This window comes from Schistocerca cancellata, chromosome 1 (genome assembly GCF_023864275.1).
Source record: "Schistocerca cancellata isolate TAMUIC-IGC-003103 chromosome 1, iqSchCanc2.1, whole genome shotgun sequence".
NCBI classification, from domain to species: Eukaryota; Metazoa; Arthropoda; class Insecta; order Orthoptera; family Acrididae; genus Schistocerca; species Schistocerca cancellata.
In genome coordinates, this window is record NC_064626.1 from 443,960,698 (window position 1) to 443,982,835 (window position 22,138).

Consider the following 22,138-nt stretch of genomic DNA (forward strand, 5'->3'; position numbering starts at 1 on the left):
TGGTACCCCAACTCACCAGATCTGAACCCGATCGAACACATGTGGGATGTGATTCAACGTGGCGTCAGAGCTCATCGCCCTCCTCCCCAGAATTTGTGGAAAGGTGACTTGTGCGTGCGGGTGTTGTGCCAGCTCCCTCCAGCAACCTACCAATGCCACACTGCTTCCATGCCAGGAAGCGTTGCCGCTGTTAAGCGTGGAAAAAATGAACATACCTGCTATTACGTAGATGGTCATAATATTGGGACTGATCAGTGTACAAATTTTCATACAAAGGGGCAGGTAACTAATAGGTACCGAGTTTGTAACGGCACTCTCGTAGATCGATATTTGCCGGTGATTGCGATATCGCTGAGGTACTAGACGCTTCTGGAAGTTACAGCTACGCACAAAAAAAAAATTGGGTAACCCCAGATATACTATGCGATTTCGAGACAATGGACTGAGTCAGTCGGTGAACAGTGGTGAAGGGTGGAGTAGGGTTGCGGTCCAGAATAGCGGGCAAATTTCAGTGTTGAAGTATAACCGATCTGAAAGTGTTACGGAGCAATATTTGACTCCTATTCTTGATTGAAAAATTATGGCAAGTATTGTTTTGAAGTGAAAAGTATATAGAATCGTGAGTTTTGAGCAGTTTGATGACAGCTGAGTGTTATGTGATTAGTGATCATTAGGAGTACATGATAATGAAATTATTTGGCGACTGTGTATAAAACTTGGATATTGGAAGTAGTATTGAACAGTTCCGTCTGACGTAATTAAATAGTTGAAATATTCGTACCCTGTAATAGTTGAAAAAACGACTTACGTGACATAGCTGCGACATAAAGTCGCGAAAGAGGTATGCGACCATGTTGAAAATAAGTTCAGTCTGAAAAATGCTGAATTGGTCGCTGAGGAAAATGTTATTGACTGCCTGAAAGCTAACTTTATGATTCCAATGCTGCGCTTTCGGTCATTAGCATCATCAGATATACGAAACATAATGTTGCACATAAATACAACAGTTACAAGTTGTAATAGTAGTGATAATAAAGAGACTTATGTGCCTAAGCAGGATGAGTGATGTTGGATTAGGAGGAACTGATGAGGGGTTACATACAAGCTACAAGTGAACAAATTAACTGTGGTTAGTTTGAAATAGTTTTGTCATTCCAGGACAATCGTAAAAATAAGTACCTGCATAAATTTAAAAGTTGTAGTGCACAGCTTCGTTTATGCGTGGAGATCAATGTAATGGATGCTTCCTTATCTGAAGCAAAAAACCGCTCCCACTCGCCCTGACTGCCGTAAAACTTGATAGGATTTATCAAGTATTCAGAAAAATGGGTATCGGAGGTTTACATCCACCAGCCCGCAGGATGTTGCATCTTAAGGATTAAATATCCGCTAGATCGATAATACAGTAAACTCAAGAACATTATAAGCCGCAACTACACGGTACCAGGCTGGTCGCAACCCCTTGTGTGATTTCAATAAAGAACAGGATGTCGACCATAAATTTTTTGAGTACCCTAACACAGATAAAGTAACAAGTACCCGCTAGAATGTCTGGTCACCAGCGGCTGCTGTTTTCCGACATGCGACACCGTATTGCTGTACTTCATAGAGTTGAGAACATATAACATTTTACATTCTTTTTGTTAGAAGAGAAGGCCAACATTTAATATGATTGTATCGTAATTTTATGTCGATGTTGATGTACAGTGTATTTAATACTATGTATACGTTGCTCTCCAATGTGTTAAACATTATATGTATTATGATGGCTAGGTGAGAAGTAGATAGCAAAGAAAAGGTTTAAATCCAAACTAAAACAATTTCTACTGGACAACTCTTTCTATTCCATGTACGGATTTATATTTAAAAACTGGTACCTTCTACAAAAACGTGAATAGATAAACAAATGAATAAATAAGAATAAAAAATAAAAAGCTAGCTTCTAAGTAGGAATAGGAAAACATAATGATTTCGTTAATGCTAACACCAATCACGTGCACCTGTGGACTGACTCGACCCATGTCATTTCGGAAAAAAAATCATTCAAGTGATCTATGAAGCGTGTAAATAACTTGCTCGAATGTCAATAAAAAACGAAAAAAAACGAAAAAATCAGAAGTACGTACTAGAAACAGTACCATATCCCATTAATAAAATCGATCGTTTAATAAACTCCTTCATTTACTACGATTTCGGCTGCTGCCACCAAAAGATGTGAAAAATTTTCAGGTATCAGCGGCTTCGATATACTTAGAGACAGGTATGATACCCATGCAGTATTATGGCATTAAATATCAATTTTGTTACGTTTACGAGTTAGAAATGGCTATACTTTCCAGGTTTTCCTGGTTAAATAGCATTTATGCTATGTGAATTTCTTATACTGGGTGGTTTTGCACTGTGAAGATGTTCCGTGATCGAAACCAGTATTGAATAAATGTATTTGTAAGACAGCACAATGTATATCACTCAGTTCTCTAAGACAAACATAGAACTTGAAAAACAAGGGTCAGTAACAGTGTTAAAAAATTATGACTAACAGTGGCTTCTACCAGTTGACTCATACAGGAAGATATTATTTCCGTTATTAATAATGGGTACCACGTATTAACTATTTATTTACAGAATCGTATCACCAGCGTCATCAAAATTTCTCCTCGATTCGGACTCTGAATTCTTTATGCACTATATAAGTTGCCATGTTGTTGTGCGCGGTATGATACTTGTTGATAACAGTATTTTTTCATTTTGAGAGTACTGTATGCGATCTGTTTAATTATTAAAAATCATTCAACAGCCAAGATTCCACAAAATATTTCCTTATTTAAGACAACTGTTTTCAGCAGACTATGCTGTCATCTTCACGTCATAAAATCTTTTTGTTCTAAAACACATTCATTTCAGGCTGACGTCATGCACAAAATGTGCGATTTTCATCCACTTGACATCTTGTGGTTAGGTCAGCGTAAAATGAACATGTTTTACAAAAAATAGATTTTAAGACTTGAAGACGGCAGCATAGTCTGTTGGAACCGGTTGTCTTAAATAAAGAAATATTTTATCCGATCTTGGCTGTTGTATGGTTTATAACAATTTGGTGATAAATAAGAAGTTTTGCAGCCAAGATCGTGCGTTACAATACTTTTATTTCCTGAACGGCTGGTTTCGACAGAGTCCGTCATCTTCGGATATTCTGGGAATAATGTCCCTGTGCTTGAATCGCACACCCATAACGAGAGCGCACTCAGTTTACAAGACAAAGGCGCCACTTTGGCTTGTCAAATACATAAAAACAGCGTAAACAAAAAAGCCGTAGCACCAACAGTGTGCCCTGGGGTGTTGAAGAGTTCGTCCGTGGAGCCATTATACCTATGGCTCATCAGAAAACACTGTGTCGAAACCGGTCATTGAGCCGGCCGCGGTGGCCGGCGGTTCTAGACGCTTAGTCCGGAGCCGCGCGACCGCTACGGTCGTAGGTTCCTTGGTTAGTTAGGTTTATGTAGCTCTAAGTTGTAGGGGACTGATGACCTCAGATGTAAAGTCCCATCGTGCTCAGAGTCATTCGAACCATTCGAACCGGTCATTGAGGAAATAAAAATACTTCAAATAGCGATCTCGGCTGTAAAATTCTTATTTATCATTTTTAGGTGTTCGCAATGGAACCTTACGAGACTTCAGATGTATCTGGTGCATTCCAACCCAGTGGGACTCCAGGTACTCAGCTGCAGACGCTTGAAAATGGCCTGAAGTCGGTCTTGGAGAAATTTTTGCACAGCTGAGATTCAGTAAAAAATATCAGTCAGTTGCTGGAGTCCCCTGCCCAAGGGAGTTTCATAAAAGCATAAACCCACAGACCGTCTACTTTGTTCAAAATCTGGAGGTAGCTGAATGGCTCTGGATGCAGCGGATGGGCAGAATCAGAGTTGGGAACCGGGAGTGCTGGGCAGTGTGGTGGGTCCCGGCACGAGGCCGTGGCTCATCGCTGATGTAGTGGCGGCCGGCAGGGCCGGGCTGTGCATTAACACGGCGGGTCAGGGTCCGGGTCAGACACTCCATCGACGGCGGAACACCGGCCCTCGGGGAGCAGCCGCAAGCCACAGCCGCAGCAGGCCCACCACTCCCCCCCCCCCCCTTCCCACCACACTCAACACACACGCGCTGCTGCCTAAAGCCGCCCTGCCCGCCCAGAACCCACGGCCACGTACGTACATCGAAAGCACCGGCAACCGGGCGGCAGCTGTATCATATTCAGGTATTAAGAAGTAACAATAAACTGATAACTGATCACTTCCTTTGCCGACACATCCTTCACTGAAAACTTCCGGGCTGACAAGGAACCGCTTGATTGCGAGACCGTAAGTTCAACTTTAATAAGGCTCATTTGAAAGTGTTGTGTTAACAATTATGACAGGAAAAATCCTAGCTGCTAATGACTCACGGCGTGCATAAAGAGGGCGACAGAAAATAAATATGCGGGAGGTGTAGAGGTCAACCTTCTATGGCAAGTAGACTAATCAGCCAGAACATTATGACCACCTACCTAATAGCCGGTACGTCCATGTGATAACAGCGGCGACACGACGTGGAATGAGGCCTTTCTAGGTCGCTGGAGGGAGTTGGCATCACATCTGCTCACAGGAGTCACCTATTTACCGTAAATTCTGGGAGTGGGGGTGGAAGAGGGGGGGGGGGGAATGTACTCTGATACCATTCAATAACATCGCAGATGGGTCCGATCGCGCTCAGATATGACTAATTAGAAAACCAGCACATCAATTGGAACTCGCCACTGTGTTCCTCAGACCACTCCATCACACTCCTGGCCTTGTGACATAATGCATTATCTTGCTGAAAAATGACACTGTCGTCGTAAATATGATCGTCATTAACGGCTTACGTGGTTTGAAATCAGTGTACGATACTCTTTGGCCGTCATGTGCCTTGTACAAACTCTACTGAGCCTATGGATACCCACGTCAATGTTCCCCAGAGCGTAATGGGTCTCCGACACGTAGTAATGTTGTCAAGGAGCTATTCCCATGCCCATGCTATGATGAAGACGGTATAGGGATTCGTCAGACCATTCAACGTTGTGCCACTGCGCTGACATCATACGCCAACTTTAGTCGCTGTTGCTGATGTGGCGGTGTTATTGTTGGCACATGCATGAGGCGTCGGCAGCGGAGTACCATCATTAGGAGTACACTTGCTGTAGCTGGGATTCACAGTCATAAACATTTTTTATGGACATCATCTCTACGCCAGTGACTGTTATAAGGTTTTATTACACTACTGGAATTTCGGCCTTAGGCCGTTATCAAGTGCTGTTGAAAAACAAATGTTTAAGAAAATTATTTTACAGATTCATTATCTATCTCGACGTTATGGCGATTATACAAGACATTTTAACTATGTAGCCATGTTATTTCATATTATGGCTGTAAGCCATGTCAATGTAATATAAGCCGACACATTTGTGTGTCGCTGTCAATCCTGTTAAATACATCCGGTCGTTGTTACACAGTGCAAGCACACTTATACATACATCGTAAAACAACATAATCTGTAAATGCACATGTTCCTTAACCCCTCACTAGTCGCACATGCATTAGACCACAGCTGCAGACTACTGTTTGCCGGCTACTAATAAACGTTTTGGAGCGTAAACGGAGTACGGATATTGTTTTACTACGTGTGGAGCGTCATTGCAGTCCAACGACTGTACTAGGAAGCAAAGAGTATGCCCTGGTTGCACAATTATGAAGTCTGCTATAAAAACTTACCTGACTTATCCTTAAACCATCATAGATAATCTTGAACATTATACAGCAAATTACATACATAAGGGTTACACATCATTATACATAAAATCTTATGTGACTTATTTTTAAAACATCATGAATAAACGTGAGGACTATACGTAGAATTACACACATAAGGCTTGAACATCGTTATACAAAACTATAGCTATTCTTTTGCCCACTCTTGCTGTAAAATTTGTGCAGGACGAAAGTAATATGAAAATACAATGCAGTACGTCTTCACTACGTCAATCATAAAAAACGCGCTACCAGCATCATTAGGAGTGTTAACTCCGCCGCAGTTCCCCTCCTGTCCTGTTTCACCAGTCTACCCAGCCTACGACATCCGACATCAGTACTGAGGATCCGTCTACTTAGCTGAGTTGTTCGATTTCTGGCCAGGTGGCGTTACCTAAAGAAAGACTTGCAACTCGCTGGTTGAACTTCCCTTGATGGAGCCTCCTAGCCGTCAAGACCACACGATCATTTCGTCTGTAATGTGGCGTGGCAGCCCATCCTCACGACGTCTGGATGTAGAGTCACCTCGATGTCGCAACGCATTCAAGACACCCACCACAGCACTCCCCGAACACCCGACAAGTCGTGCAATTTCCGAAATGCACGTGACGAGCTCCGTATCATCACAATCCGCCCTCGATCACACTCAGACAGATCACGCGCGTTCCTCATTCTACACACAGATGGCACGTTCACAGGTTCTACATGTACCATGCGTGTGCCTGACTAGAAATCATCCCTCGACAGGTGATGCTGCTCTCTCCTGGACGCGTTTACACTGAAGCGAAGAAGAAACTGCTATAAGCATGCGTTTTCAAATACAGAGATATAAGACAAAAAGTGACTGGCGCAGTTGTTAGATCGGTTACTGCTGCTACAATGGGAATTGCTCAAGATTTAAGTGAGTTAGAACTTGGACTTATAGTCGGCGCACGAGCGATGGGACATAGCACCTCCGAGGCAGGGATGAAGTGGGGATTTTCCCGTACGACCATTTCACGAGTGTACTGTGAATATGAGGAATCCGGTAAAACATCAAATCTCCGACATCGCTCCGGCTGGAAACAGATCCTGTAAGAAAGGGACCAACGGCGACTGAAGAGAATCGTTCCACGTGACAGAAGTGCAAACCTTCCCCAAATTGCTGCATATTTCTATGCTGGGAAATCAAAAAGTGTCAGCGTGCGAACCATTCAAGAAAACATCCTCGATTTGGGCTTTCGGAGCCGAAGGGCCACTCGTGTACCACTGATGACTGCACGACACAAGGCTTTACGCCTCGCCTGGGCCCGTCAACTCGGACATTGGACTGTTGACGATTGGAAACATGTTTCCTGGTCGGGTGGGTCTCGTTACAAATTGTATCGAGCGGGTGGACATTTACGGGTATGGAGACAACCTCATGAATCCATGGACCCTACAGGTCAGCACTCTTCTGAGTTTAAACACTTCCACGGACAAGAACATTATTGAGCATAACTGGGATGCCTTGCAACGTGCTGCTCAGAAGAGATCTCCAGGTCCTCGTATTCCTATGGATTTATGGACAGGCTTGCAGGATTCATGGTGTAAATTCCCTCCAGCACTACTTCAGACATTAGTCGAGTCCATGCAACGTCGTGTTGCGACATTTCAGCGTGCTCGCGGTGGCTCTACACAATGTTAGACAGGTGTACCAGTTTCTTTTCTTCTTCAGTGTATATCGGTAGTAGGTAATTGGTCATTATGTTCTCACTGATCGCTGTAGGCATTACACTTCATAAATTGCACATCATCGACATTCAAGACATGATCACCGAATGAAAACTGGCGCACCACACTGATCACAAAAGTTCGCAACATCAAACTCGATAGCGAACTCCTTGGGAGGTACAAACCGTGCAGGACGCTCAGCTCGGTATCCACTTCTAATGTATGCATATGGAATCATATTGGTGTAACGGAATTTTATTTATTTCTTTAATCGTATGGATAGGGCCCCCCGTCGGGCAGACCGTTCGTCAGGTGCCGGTCTTTCAATTTGACGCCACTTCGGCGACCTGCAGTCGATTTTCACCTTTTCCGGTACCTGAAACACCATCTTGGCAGGCAGCGCTTCAATGACGACGATGAAGTGAAAGCGGCCGTGAACTCTTGGCTGTAGGAGCAGGCGGTCGAATTCTTTGAAGAGGGAATTAAAAATTAGTTGTACGGTATGACAAGTGCTTAAATAAACAAGGCAACTATGTAGAAAAATAGGTAAAAGTGTGTAGAATCAGAAAATAAAAGTTTTTTACAAAAATATTTGTATCTTTTTTTTAAAATGAAAACGGCCCTTACTTAAAAAACAACCCTCGTAAATTATCCTAAGGACAAACACACACACAGCCATGCTCGAGGGAGGACTCGAACCTCCGCCGGGACCAGCCGCACAGTCCTTGATTGCAGTGCCCTAGGCCGCTCGGCTATTCCCGCGCGGCGTGGCGATTTTCGAAACCCAGGATAGAACAGGTTTTGATTACTAACCAAAGACGCTACCCCTAGACCACGGGTATAGTAAACGTTCAGGATGGAACGTAGCTTGTGATAACAGCACTGAATGCACAATCCAGGCCTAGAAGAAGTTTAGCTGTAACAGAACAAAAGAGACATGGCAAGATTTGCACAAACTCCAGTCCTCGAAAGCTATCAGAAGACAGAGAACGACATACGACAAAAATAGACTAAATGAAATCGAGGAAGAGTTCAAGAGAAATTACCCGAGAAATTTCTACAGAATCTTAAGGTAAAATATAAAGGACTTTTTTTTGTCTTCAGTCTTCCGACTGGTTTGATGCGACCCGCCACGAATTCTTCTCCTGCGCTAACCTCTTCATCTCAGAGTAGCACTTGCAACCCACGTCGTCAATTATTTGCTGGATGTATTCCAATCTCTGTCTGTGAAGGGCTATCAGCATCCAAATATTTGCTTCAAAAGAACAGACGGATCTCTGGAAACAAATACTAAAGAAAACTGCAAAATTATTAAAAATTGTTTTGATGAACTCCTCAATTTAGAGAAACCTAAATATGAAATTACTCTTCCAAGAACAGCACCACACCCAGATTCACAGCCGCCTTCAATAACAGAGGTAGAAGAGATTATAAAACAACTAAAAAACAACAGAGCCGCAGGACAAGACTGCATTATTTCCGAGTTCTGGAAATTAAAAAAAAAAACATGACAACGAAAATCCAGGGAATTATTACAGAGAGAAAATTCCACAGGAATGGAAATGTGTGTTGGTTCACCCATGGCACAAAAAGGGCGACAAGACAGACCCTAATATCTACAAAGGTTTCTCATTACTACCGGTCACGTACAAAGTTCTCTCAAAGACATTAGTAAACAGAGTGTTATCAACAGACTAGAACAACAAGCTGATACAATGATAGGTGAACATTAAGCAGGCTTCCGAAAAGGAAGGTCTTGTATTGAACAAATGTGGAACCTGCGAGCGCTTCTGAAGCTCAGACGAACGACACTGTAGGCTTCAAGAAGGCTTACGACTTCATAGACAGGTAGATTCTCTTTGACACTTTAGAAGAATATGCAATAGACAGAAAAACTCATACAACAGACACTTACAGATACAACATTCAAAATAAAATGTATGGGAGAAATCTCAGACCAATTCGAGATACATGAAGAGATGAGACAAAGAGATGATCTTTCACCGTTCTTATTCAACATTGTCTTGATCAATGTTGCTAATAAATGGAAACAAAAAGTAAAAGGAATTCGGTAAGGAAGAGCGTGTGCAAACAAGACGATCATAAAATGCCTGACATTTACACGTGATCAGAAACAATTGACAAGACGCACAAGAAGCACTGGAATACTTACATAACATCTCTACGAAAACATGCCTACAGATATCGTGTGAAAAGACGCAATGCATGGAAAGAAATAACAATAACAATCACGCTTAAAGTACACAAAATGCGGAAAGGTTAACAGAGTGGAAAAATTCAAATATCTTGGGGAATATTTACAAATGGGAGGATCAGACAAGGCATCCAACATGCAAAGAACAGAAAAACTTGAGAAAGCATACGAAGTGATGTGGACGCACTACAATAAAAGAAATATTTCATGAGAGGCTAAACTCACGGACCGCAGTACAGTTGTACTAACAGGTACACGCATCAGAAACGGCCTCAAACGGAGCATCAGGCATCACAGAGATAGAAAAAGTTGAACGTAAATCCCTCAGAAAAATTTTTCGAGCAGTACACAGAGATGTTATACGGTTGAACAGACCAACCAAAGCATTATATGAACACCAAATAGGCTCACAGACATGATCAGAAAACGCCGACTAACATTCTATAGATACGTACATAGAATGAATAACACTAGACTCAAGAAGAGGATTTTTGATTTAGTAGATAGTTCATTAAAGAAGCTAATTGGTTTCAAGAAATAGAAGAAGGCCTAAAACAAGCAGGGGGCTGTATTGAAATGATAAATGAAAGAGACAAATTCAGAAACAAAATCATGAACACGAAATTTTAAGTGGAAGAAAGGAAGAAATCAAACAAAATATGGACAGAACAAAGAAACAGAAACACAGCCAGAGAAGAAGAGGTTTTGAAAAAAGGAAAAGAAGAAGAAGAAAACAACAAAAAATTGAATAATCATGCAACATTCAAGTTAATCACTGTCCCAGAGGCTAAAATGTGTAATAATCATAATAAAAATAAATGTCGAGAAATATCCCAAAAGTGGATGACAAATGTTCAACATGTGACGTCACCAGGTAACGTCTCATCACACGTGGAGCGGTGGAAGTTGTCGATCCTTTCCTCACCGGTAAGGGGGGGGGGGGGGGAGGGCGGGGGCAGTGTTACAAATTGCTCCACTACGATACTCTTTTTTTTCGTTCTTGCATTATCCGATGCGATACGGTACTGCTCTTGGTAGTGGTAACCCAGTTGTGTGACGGCTGGGTTCACATTTACGAAAAAAGCGTCTCCTAGCGGTGACGTCACAGGTTCAACATTTGTCATTCACTTCTGACATGTTTTCCGACATTTGCGACCCTATCAAATTACTTGTCTCAGAGTCATCTAGGTCGATGTCCGCCCCCGGTAGCTGAGTGGACGCCGGCACGGTAACTCAGCGTGTTCGCTCAGAGGGTTAGCTCCCTCTGTAATAAAAAAAACTGAGTTAATCGATCCACAACGAACTTAAACGGATGTCTTACGACGTCCGCCCCGAGAAGATGCAACGAACAAAATCGAACAAAATGAGAAAAAAAACAGTGGTCAGCGCGACAGACTGTCAATCCTAAGGGCCCGGGTACGATTCCCGGCTGGGTCGGAGATTTTCTCTGCTCAGGGATTAGATGTTGTGTTGTCCTAATCATCAACATTTCATCCCCATCGCAAGTCGCCGAAGTGGCGTCAAATCAAAAGACTTGCACCCGGCGAACGGTGTACCCGACGGGAGGCCCTAGCCACACGACATTTATTTTTATCTACGTCGATATGATTGAAAAAATAGTCAAAACACACATACACACACACACACACACACACGCGAGCGCGCGCGCGTCGCGCACGCACACACACACACACACACACACACACACACACACTGATGTTAATAAAAAGTTACTTCACCTCGAAAGACGACGTCTATTTTGATCCGATGACGGCATATGCCACCTGGGATGCCAGTAGATGTACTGAGCTGTATTTATAATAGTTTCAACGTCGTCCACCAACAGATAGCATAGATTAAGTTTATCCATTACGGATATCTGAGAACCCGTGACTGTTAACTGAATTTAAATACGTAGGACAGCAACCGTCACTTTTTTTAAAGTTATTTATTTTTCCATGAACCGAAAAACCATCTGAAGGTGACCTGAAGAGGTTCGAAAACCGGTTCATGGGATAATAAATAACTATTCAAAAAAGTGATTGGTTGCAGTTTTATGTACTTATATATATATATATATAGCGTAGTGACACAACTACCAGAGCGCCGTCGGACTCAAGCCTTTAGGGAATGCTCAGGGACGGAAGGCTCAATGTGGTGCAACCGGTTGAAGCAAGTAACCAACAATGCCACGGATATGCACTCGTGCTTCCTACAGGCAAGTGAGTGAGTTTGAAAGGGGTCAACTTGAGGCTTTCCGAGTGGAGGGATGGTGCTTTCGAACGCAAGGTGGATGTGCTGCGTCAGTTGAGCAATAATGTTGGTATCAGTGTCTAAGTGAACATTTTCGCACCCATAGGCGAGATTCTGGACGTCCACGCAGCACAGACGGCCGCCAGGGTCGTCGTATTATAAGCGTAGCATTTGTTGTGGGTTGGCAGGAGAGCCAACACCGGGTACTAGAGCAAGCCGAAAGGCACACGTTTTAGCTCACGCGGGCTGGCGTGAGGTCTGGAAAAGGACAAGGAAATTAGACTTTAGAAAAACGGACGTATCTGGTGGAATACTTAACTTTAATCCATTAATGATGAGCGTCGCTCTTGACTGTACATGACTCAGTATCAATAGTAACTGGTACTGGCACCTTGCTAGGTCGTAGCAAATGACCTAGCTGAAGGCTATGCTAGCTATCGTCTCGGCAAATGAGAGCGTATTTTGTCAGTGAACCATCGCAAGCAAAGTCGGTTGTACAACTGGGACGAGTGCTAGGAAGTCTCTCTAGACCTGCCGTGTGGCGGCGCTCGGTCTGCAATCACTGATAGTGGCGACACGCGGGTCTGACGTATACTAACGGACCGCGGCAGATTTAAAGGCTACCACCTAGCAAGTGTGGTGCCTCGCGGTGACAGCACAGCATTGGCACATTGTACGGCCACTACAGCACAGGAAAGAGGGCTTGTGAGCCAGGACATGTCAACTCGAACTGCCACGACCGGTTATGAGCAGTGGGACCGTGGGCACGCACACCTCTAGCCCTCTTCCACTCGCGCCACAGCATATACCGGCGCTCCGTGGTCTTAAACGATGAAATAAGATCCAACTGTACGCACGATGTAGACCTGGTGAGCGCCGTCTCGTAGAGAGCGTTCGTCCAAGTCACACTGGCCCACCACAGGCGTTATGGTCTAGCTACAACTCCCACTTACGTTTGGTGTTTCTAGAGTTGACGTTTACCTACGGTCAGTACGTCCAGACCCGTTCTTTTGCCGTTTTTGCAACAAGAAGGTGATGTGTTGTTCCAACAGGACAATGCTCGCCCACACACTGCCCGTGAAACTCAGTGTGCTCTGCACGACGTTCAAAAATGGTTCTAAGCACTATGGGACTTAACAGCTGAGGTCATCAGTCCCCTAAAACGTAGAACTACTTAAACTTAACTAACCTAAGGACATCACACACATCCATGCCCGAAGCAGTATTCGAACCTGCGACCGTAGCAGCAGCGCGGTTCCGGACTGAAGCGTCTAGAACCGCTCGGTCACAGCGGCCGGCCTCTGCACAGCGTGCCGTAACTTTCCTGGCCAGCACGATCTCTAGGTTTATCTCCAGTCGAGCACTTGTACGATATGACGAGACGAGATGTGACTCGTGTGACTTGTCAACCACTAACTCTTTCAGAACTACGTGAATAGGTCGAGCAGGCGTGGCATAACGTACCTCAATACCTTATTCACCATCTGCGTCATCGACTGGATGTCAGAGTCAGCGCCTGCATCGCCGCCCGTGGAAGCTACACCACGTACTAATATGATTGTTTCAGCATGGTTCGATACCTGGTGCCTCAGAATCGTTTGTGTTACTGATATGTAAATGTAATCATTTCACGTACTCCATATGCACTGTTGCAACAATAAATCTTGAATGAACTGGAAATCTCTGAAAGGGTATACTAACTTCTGTTTTCAGTAGTGTATTCACAAATAATGCCTTCATATACGTCTATATACATATTCACTACGTATGCCACCACACTACTAGACATTCGAACTCCTGTTTCACTGAAAAATGGATAAAGAAAGAAACGACTATCTATGTACCTCCGTAAGAACCCCAGTGCCTCTGATCATGTTGTTAGGGCTCTTATGCGAAATATACGTTGGCGGTAGTAAAATCGTTCTGCAGTCAGCCTCAAATTCCGGTACTTTAGATTAACTCGATAGTGCTTCGCGAAGAAAAAATCCTCTTCGCTCCTGGGAATTCCATTTTAGTGCAGGAGGATTTCAGGAATACTCCAGGATTTCAGTAATACTCCAATGTTGATCGAATCTACATCTATATCTATATCACTCTGCCCAAATCATCTAAACATGTTGCTCCGCAACGGGCCTCCCGACCAATGACGCCAAACGCTCATTTCCATTACCTAAACATGTGTGTCGGAGGGTAATTCTTGTTTCACTAATTGATCCCCCTCTTCACTGTGCCATTAGCAAATGGCGCGTGGAAAGGATGATTGTTGGTAAGCATCTGTATTAACTCTAATTTTTCGAATATTCTCGTCGATATGTATGCAGGAGAAAGTAATATCTTGTCCGATTCTTCCAGGAAAATGTGCTCTCGAAATTGCTGCCGTAAGTCTCCCCGTGATGAACAATGTTTCCTTGAAGCGTCTCAGACTTGAGTTCATCCAATATCTCTGCGACGATCTCGTGCGGACTAAACGATGTTCTGAAAAAACGCGCCGTTCTTCGTTGGATCTTCTCTATCTCTTCAATCAGTGCTACTTGGTAAGGATCTCTGATTCATCAATAATACTGAAGAATTGGTGCACTAATCGCCTTGTAAGCCACTCTTTCGTGGATGAAATGTATTTCCTTAAGACTTTGCCTATGAATCTCAATCTGGTATCTGCTTTCCCTACTGTTTGTTTTATATCGCCATTCCACTCAAGATCGCTGTCGTTCGTGGTATTGTATTGTATTGAACCGGGGACACAGAAACGAAGGAGAGGCTTCGTCCCCGACGTATCCCTCAGTGGTTCACAACCCCACAACAGGATACAGCAGACCACTCACCCCATGCCGCCCCACACCGAGCCCAGGGTTATTGTGCCCCCAGTGAACCCCCCGGTAACGTCTCACACCAGACGAGTGTAACCCCAATGTTTGCGTGGTAGAGTAATTACGATGTACGCGTACGTGGAGAAAGTGTGCGCAGCACTCACCGACACATTGTACCTGAAGCGCAATAAGGGGAAGCAGCTCGCATTTGCCGAGGCAGATGGAAAAACGCGTTAAAAACCATCCACAGACTGGCCGGCACACTGGACCTCGACACTAATCCGCCGGGCGGATTAGTGCCGGGGACCGGTACACCTTCCCGCCCGGAAGTTCATGGTGTAACTGCATAGTAATGGATTTTTTTCTTCTGCCTGTGCACAATATGCTAACCTTCAGTGTCATCTGCCAGAGCCTGCATTGTTAATCAATCCTCTGCAAGTCATTCTGTAAATCGATACGGTTTTTCGGCATTGGTGTTTTCTTACAGACAGCCATATCATCTGCAAACAGTCCTACAGAGTTTCCGACGCTTTCTACGAGATCATTTATATACGTCATAAACAGCAACTGGCCTATCACACTTCCTTGGCGTACTCCGGAAATTAGCCTTACATCCGCCTATTTCATTCGTGCCTACCGCTAGCAGATCTAGCAAGGCTCCTCTGCATTGCGTTGATTTATTTACTCACTCGGCATTTACAAAAGGCAGTCATCACGTAATGTATTAACTACAATATTCTGTGAGTTGTAAACTGAATTACAATATTCTTTGCTTATGTTCCTATTACACTATACAATATGATGCAAATATGCTTGAGCCATTTTATGGCTATATCAGAGGATCTGAGTATAGACTTCAGATCATTTTGATAGCCACGCAGTAAATGGGCCATTGATTGGATTTCCCTTTTAGTACTGATAGGCCCCATTGGTTTATCAATTGTTACATCTACCCGCACTTGTTCTGACACGGTTCAGAGTTCTTCACAATTTCCGTTGGAGGTTTAATCCATCGATTTTTTTTGTTGGGGTCTTTCACCAAATTTCATGCCCATAGTTCTTTCCGAGTTGTCTGTGAGTCTTTGCGATTTTCCATAAAGGTGACCTAGATTTGTCTGTTTATAGGTGCGAGGTCTTTCTGTGAGTTCGGCTTTGTCTACGATCTTTTTTTTATGCTCTGTGCCTAACTGTGATCGCTTAATTTCAGTGGGCTCTGTATTTACAAGGATGGGGAGCCGGAAGCGCAGACTGGTCCTGGGTGTTCCAGACATTATCCGCATTGTCTCCTTCATTTAGTTCCAGTTTAGCTATTTGCGCACGTCTCATACAGACTTGCGAATAGTATTCGGTCACTCTGCGGGCCAGGGCTTGCGCTGAAGGCCTCAATTGTTCGCTCTACAACATCATGCCTTTCTTGCCAGTTTCGACAGAATAGCATTACGGGATTTTTAGTTTCTGTTTTGTATCTTCTAGGTGTGAGTTACACTTTAGAGTGCGACATAACTTCGGTTCCAAGTATTTAGTCTTCGAGGTCTTCCGTTAATCGACCTTGTGGGGATCGAAAATACTCGGGCAGTACCCAAGAATGGGTCGCACTTGTGCTCTATACGTAGTGTATTTCATAAATGAGCTACGCTTCCCCAGAATGCTCTCAATAATCCGAAATAGACTATTCACCTTTCCTCCTAGCGACCTTACGTGCTCGTTCAGTTTCATATCACTTGCAACAACGAGCGTGATGGTGCAGTGGTGTGGTTAGCGCACTGGTGTCGCATTCTGGAGGACGACGGCTCAAACCCGCGTCCGGCCATCCAGATTTGGTTTTCGGTGGTTTCCATAAATCACTCCAGGAAATTGGCCTGATGGTTCCTTTGAAATGGCAGGGCCAATTTCCTTCGCCATCCTTGTACTCCGTCTCTAATGACCTCTATAGCGATAGGACGTTAAACCCAGTCTTCCTTCCTGCAACATTAAGCGTAGATGCTTTGATCTTTGTGTGAAACAGCACAATCTGGGATGATCGCCCTGCGTCCCCCTGTATCCCCTTGTGGAAGGTTTTATTTGGGCCAGAGTTTAGCTGTATATTAAGGTGCATGAAGTCTTGGGAGAAATCGATATAGTAACTCTGGAGCTTCGGTCTCAGTAGGCGTACTGTGCCCACTTGAGTATTATCCTCGGTGGAATTCACTACGACTGTACCACGCGACATCGCTAGAAAAGGATTTTGCCCTAGTGCTCTGCAGATCGTGTCCACTTGAGAGTTTATGCAGACACTAGCGGAGAGGTCTCGCTGTGAGTTCCGACAAGGAGCACGTTGCTGCAGCTTTGATAAAAATGGCTGTGCGTACAAAACGAAAGAGATCGAGTGAAAAAAGAGTGTGTGTTAAACCGCTGGTAGAAAGGAAAAGTGAATTAGGGGCAGCCCATAAGCTAACTCGGTAACTACATTCCGCCAAGTAAAAAGCTGCGAGGTGCAGTTTCTTATAGATTCTGTATGGTCAGAATTCGTAAAAACAGACACAAAACTGAGACAAGCAACACCAGTGTGGGATAGAGTGATGCTTACTTTGCGGTTCTTTGCAACAGGCAAGACACTCTCACATTATAATAGTTTACCACTTCCAAAAATCTGTGCATTTAAATATATCTTCTCCCTATTTCTCCTATTTTCCATGTGACTCATACGGCAACCCACGGTACCTCTTTCATATCACTGTTTGCAGAATGTGCAGGGCCATTAAAGAGTAGCTCAGGTAATTTGTAATGCTCTGAATGCAAAGTATTTGCAGGTTGGAATGTCAAAATCTACCCAAGTAATCTGATCGCAAAATAAATATCGATTTACAACGAAATTCGAAAGTTGATAATTTTAGTTGTGACTATACTTCGATTTCCCGGTTCTACATTCGCTTTCGCTATTTCAGATATGCTTAAATACAAAGAAACACCAAATTAAACATACGTAAATAGTAACTGATTGCCAAAACAGCAGTGAGCAGTACTTGAAGTGTGTAAATAATTAATATTTTACTGAGCGCTATTTCCCATGAAGAATGGGTTCAGTTAGAGTTGTAACGTCCCCGTAGAAAAATTATAAATGACTGTGCTGGTAAACCTCTTACGTTATTTGATTTTCAAACAGCTGAGCAAAACTGAACGTACTCAGACATTTCTCTCTTTACCTATTCTGATCATCACTAAACTTACACGCAAAATTTTTTTTTAACGCAACGCAATCTGACTTTCAAGAATCCCTACAAAAGAATGGCCCTGACTAACAATAACCTATACCGTTCATGAATCACTTACCTCATAAAAATCTTCGTTACTCGAACTACTGCAACACAGCTAGCGTCAATACTGCCAACTACATCAGAGATTCTAACTACTGATAGACACAATCTGCAAATGAAAGATTTTGATGGAGAACAATGTATTTACCTTAATAGTGTTCAAAAGTCTTTATATCAGTTCATGACATCCAGTCTTACAAATTTCCTTTTCCTGACGGACAAACGTCCAGATCGTCCGCTCTCCAACTACGTGACGCTACGCGCTGTTCACATCCAGCAGCCCAACACTACAATAGCGAATGTTCCGACAACGAGTCCAACCAGCCACAGACTGCACATCACAGTCAGTGATTTTCATACAGAGCGCTACGTGGCGTTACCAACATAAAAACCTAAACAGCCTACTTACAGAGTTTCTACAAAACACAGACGACTGGCTCAAAGTGACAGCAAATTGGAATTCCCTCATGCGGAAACATGTTGTCACACAAGCTCCACAAAAATTGAGATTTTTTTTATTTTTCATAGCTATATAGGGACGCAAAGCATTTACAACATCGCCGATACAATATTAAGGCTACTCACGGGAAACTCCAGTATAAACTACGCGTATTGTGCGGTATATTAATGACCTGTGTCGCCTAATGTTCCGTATTTCACAGAAAAGCCGTCGATTCCGAGGAATAAAAGCCAACCGAAAGACTATCAGAAATACTATAACAGATCACTGTCGAATAAAATACTGAACAAAAACGATCGGTTACTTGCTTTGTGCTCCAGTTGTGTAGTTATTAAAGTTCGTTGTTAAATAAAATTAAAGTAATAATCTTTTACGCCTTAGTAAAATTCTACACCCCCAGAATTGCAGACTAGAATCTTAACATAAGACCTACAATAAGTAACTTAGAATGATTGAATTGTAAATTACTGAATGATTACACTGTTTCACAAATTTTCACTCTTTATATCTTCACCCAAAACGGAACTATCCTTCTTTATAGATTTAGTTGCACTGAACTCGATACGCCATGGAGTGATCGATAGGTCGCGCCGAACACAATCTTCGGCCTGAAGAGGTGTTGCACTTTTGCCGCGGGTGCCGTTGAGAACTTTTTCCGGGTAGCGGCAGTGAGTAAAGCAGCGCAGACGGCGAGGTCTGCGGACAACGTGCCGGCCGTTTCTTCCACGGCCCGCGTGGCTTCCAAGTTGGCCTGGCTGACGATCTTCCAAACACGGGGGACCTGCATCGGAAATTGGAGTGGAAACATTACTCGTTTTGCCGACCTTGTCTGGAGGTAAGCGGATGGTCGTTGCCATTAACAAATCTTCTGGCCGCTGCAAGTTTTTCCATTGTCGTCGCACAGCGGCCATCTATGTTCGGCGACATGCTTTTAGTTAGTTCCTCCGGTGCCAACACCTCAAGGCATTCGTAAGGACTGATCTTGCTCCCCGCTGTGAGCGAGCATGGTAAATGTAACTGGTTCGCTTCCTGCTCGTTCGCGCCCTGCTGATTCTGTATCAGATTCAGGTCAGTCTTAGTGTTGTTCCCTGTTCCTGTGTCTGGCCAGGCAATTTATCGGGGCAAATCTAGTTGGATGTAGTTTGATGGGTTATACTTCCAAGCAAGCTTGTGCTTTCATAGGTGAGGTTCATCAGCCAACGGTTCGCGCCTTCCTTCCACCAATTTTTTCCGTCCGGCGTGGCGGTTAGGTATTCACCTTTTCCGCGTGATTTGAAGCTGAACGTCGGTTGGCCGCTGAACTTCTTCACCAATAGAAGTTAAGGGGGTTAAGTCGCCTTGGCCAGGTACCTTATTATCTTTTAGCAACATTCGACGACTGTTTTGTCCACAGTGCCAGCGTGTAATCAGATAACTTATCTTTTTACTTGTCTTACTTAAAAATTGCTTCTCTGTTCATCAGGTTATCACTGTATGTTTGTACCTTTGTATTTTAGTTACACATTCAGGAAATGTTCGTGGACTAACTATTTGAAGACTGTTTTTTCAGAACCTTCGAGGAGACTTATGTAACTTCGATTAGTTAAATACAATCTTGCTTCTCTTAATAAAACTTTCTGTAAAAATTTCAGTAGTAGTAAGCAAGGACACATAAGCATTGCATTTTCTTGGAAAGAGAATAACATTTCTTGTAAATTTAAGGTGTCGTACTTCACGTGCCCGTGAATGACTTTTGAAGAGTTGAGAACAAGTATTTGAATTAACAATATAACCTTCTGTTATTTGATATCACTGAAAAATTTGATTGCTGATAGATTATCAGTAATTGTTCATAAGTAATTACATTTAATTTAACAGTTTCGTCTTAAAATGTCAAGGTCCTCTTGGTCTAGTTAATAAAGTCATTTTGCTGGCAAGTATTCATAAAAATCTTCATACAAATGATGTTTAACCCTTATTTGGCCCGGACCTTCCACTCCCAGGCAACCTTATGACAGTAGTGCGTACCACACGAATATCAAGGTTTAAATTATCTCTTAGTTCAGAGTTCCAATTACACAAAGTGCTTACATTTCTCATCCAGCTTATGGGACATGATAAGAGCTGCAAGCAAAGGCATTATGAGAAGGGTTCCTTTGTCATGAGTGGTTAAGGAGAATGCTTGTAGTACAGTTTGGCAACACCGCTTTGGACCTTAGCTCATATGGTCACATCTGGTCGGTCGAGCATTGTAGAATGTAGAAACCAGACGCGATTTTTATAGTCGTTTTTCATGGTAGCTTGCTCTTGCCGGTGGTGGTTGGCGTTTTATGTATGAGGTGTTACGTTGAAATTGAAGAACTGTTCTTGAGAAACAGGAGAGCCGAGAATTACAGAGATCTTGTGGACAAATTCATTGATGCTGCAACATGATCCTGACGATGCACTTTCTTTACTCCCACCCTGAAGCGTTCCCAGGGTACACTGCATTCATTGAAGACGGCGAGCCATTGCACCATGAATTGTCTCGGTGATCAGCGGTACACAGGATGGTGGAATACTGCTATGTCGGCTGATTTCTGTTGCATGTTACAGAGGGATGCTCCAGACACTACCCACAAGAGGAAGGCAGAGAAACGGCGCTAATAGACTACCTAAGTTCAGTTAACATATATGCCTTATTGATTAAGGTAGCAATATACGTAAAATGAAAAATCCTAATTGGCTTGTAAACCTGAGCTATGACACAATTTTAATCGTGATATTCGTGTTCAGCGCACCGAAATCGATAAAGAACGTCTACTTTGGTTTCCGCAATAAATCCACTGTGGAGTAGTGTTATTTACGGTTTCCAGTTCATATTTGATATTATGTTATGAATTTCAGTCTGTTTGGTTTGAAACTGGTAACGGCCTTGCCGCAGTGGATACACCGGTCCCCGTGAGATCACCGAAGTTAAGCGCTTTCGGGCGTGGTCGGTACTTGGATGGGTGACCATCCAGGCCGCCATGTGCTGTTGCCATTTTTCGGGGTGCACTCAGCCTCGTGAATCTAATTGAGGAGCTACTCGGCCGAACGGTAAAGGCTTCGGTCAAGAATACCATCATAACGACTGGGAGAGCGGTGTGCTGACCCTGCGCCCCTCCTATCCGCATCCTCCACTGAGGATGACACGGCGGTCGGATGGTCCCGGTAGGCCACTCGTGGCCTGAAGACTGAGTGCTTTTTGGTTTGAAACTGATGTTACGTAGCAAATCCTGAGATAAGCTTAGGAGGCAACAGTAACTATTTATGTGGAAGCTCATATGAAAATACCATGTATAAAAACATAAATGAAAGTGGCAGCTGAGCATAATTAGACATAATAACACTCACTGTTGTAAGGTTTTGTGAAGCAACACCTCCGATTATTCAGTATTTTACACAAAATTTTATAGCATTTATGTTCAACACGATTTTAGTGATTGCAGTAAACACTGTACACAACCTCGAAATCACGAAAACCAATGTTAGATTAATACGTATACCATATACGGAAATCATAATCGCTTTTGTTAAATTTTCACATTACTTACAATTTGCAAGTAATTTGAAGCAACTTTCTTGTTTGCATGGAATTC

At 43.3% G+C, this 22,138-nt stretch overlaps 1 pseudogene; it reads left to right on the forward strand.

Annotated features, from left to right (window-relative positions):
* The first annotated feature begins 21,422 nt into the window (after positions 1-21,422).
* Positions 21,423-21,540, forward strand: LOC126100026 (5S ribosomal RNA; annotated as a pseudogene).
* Positions 21,541-22,138: the final 598 nt, after the last annotated feature.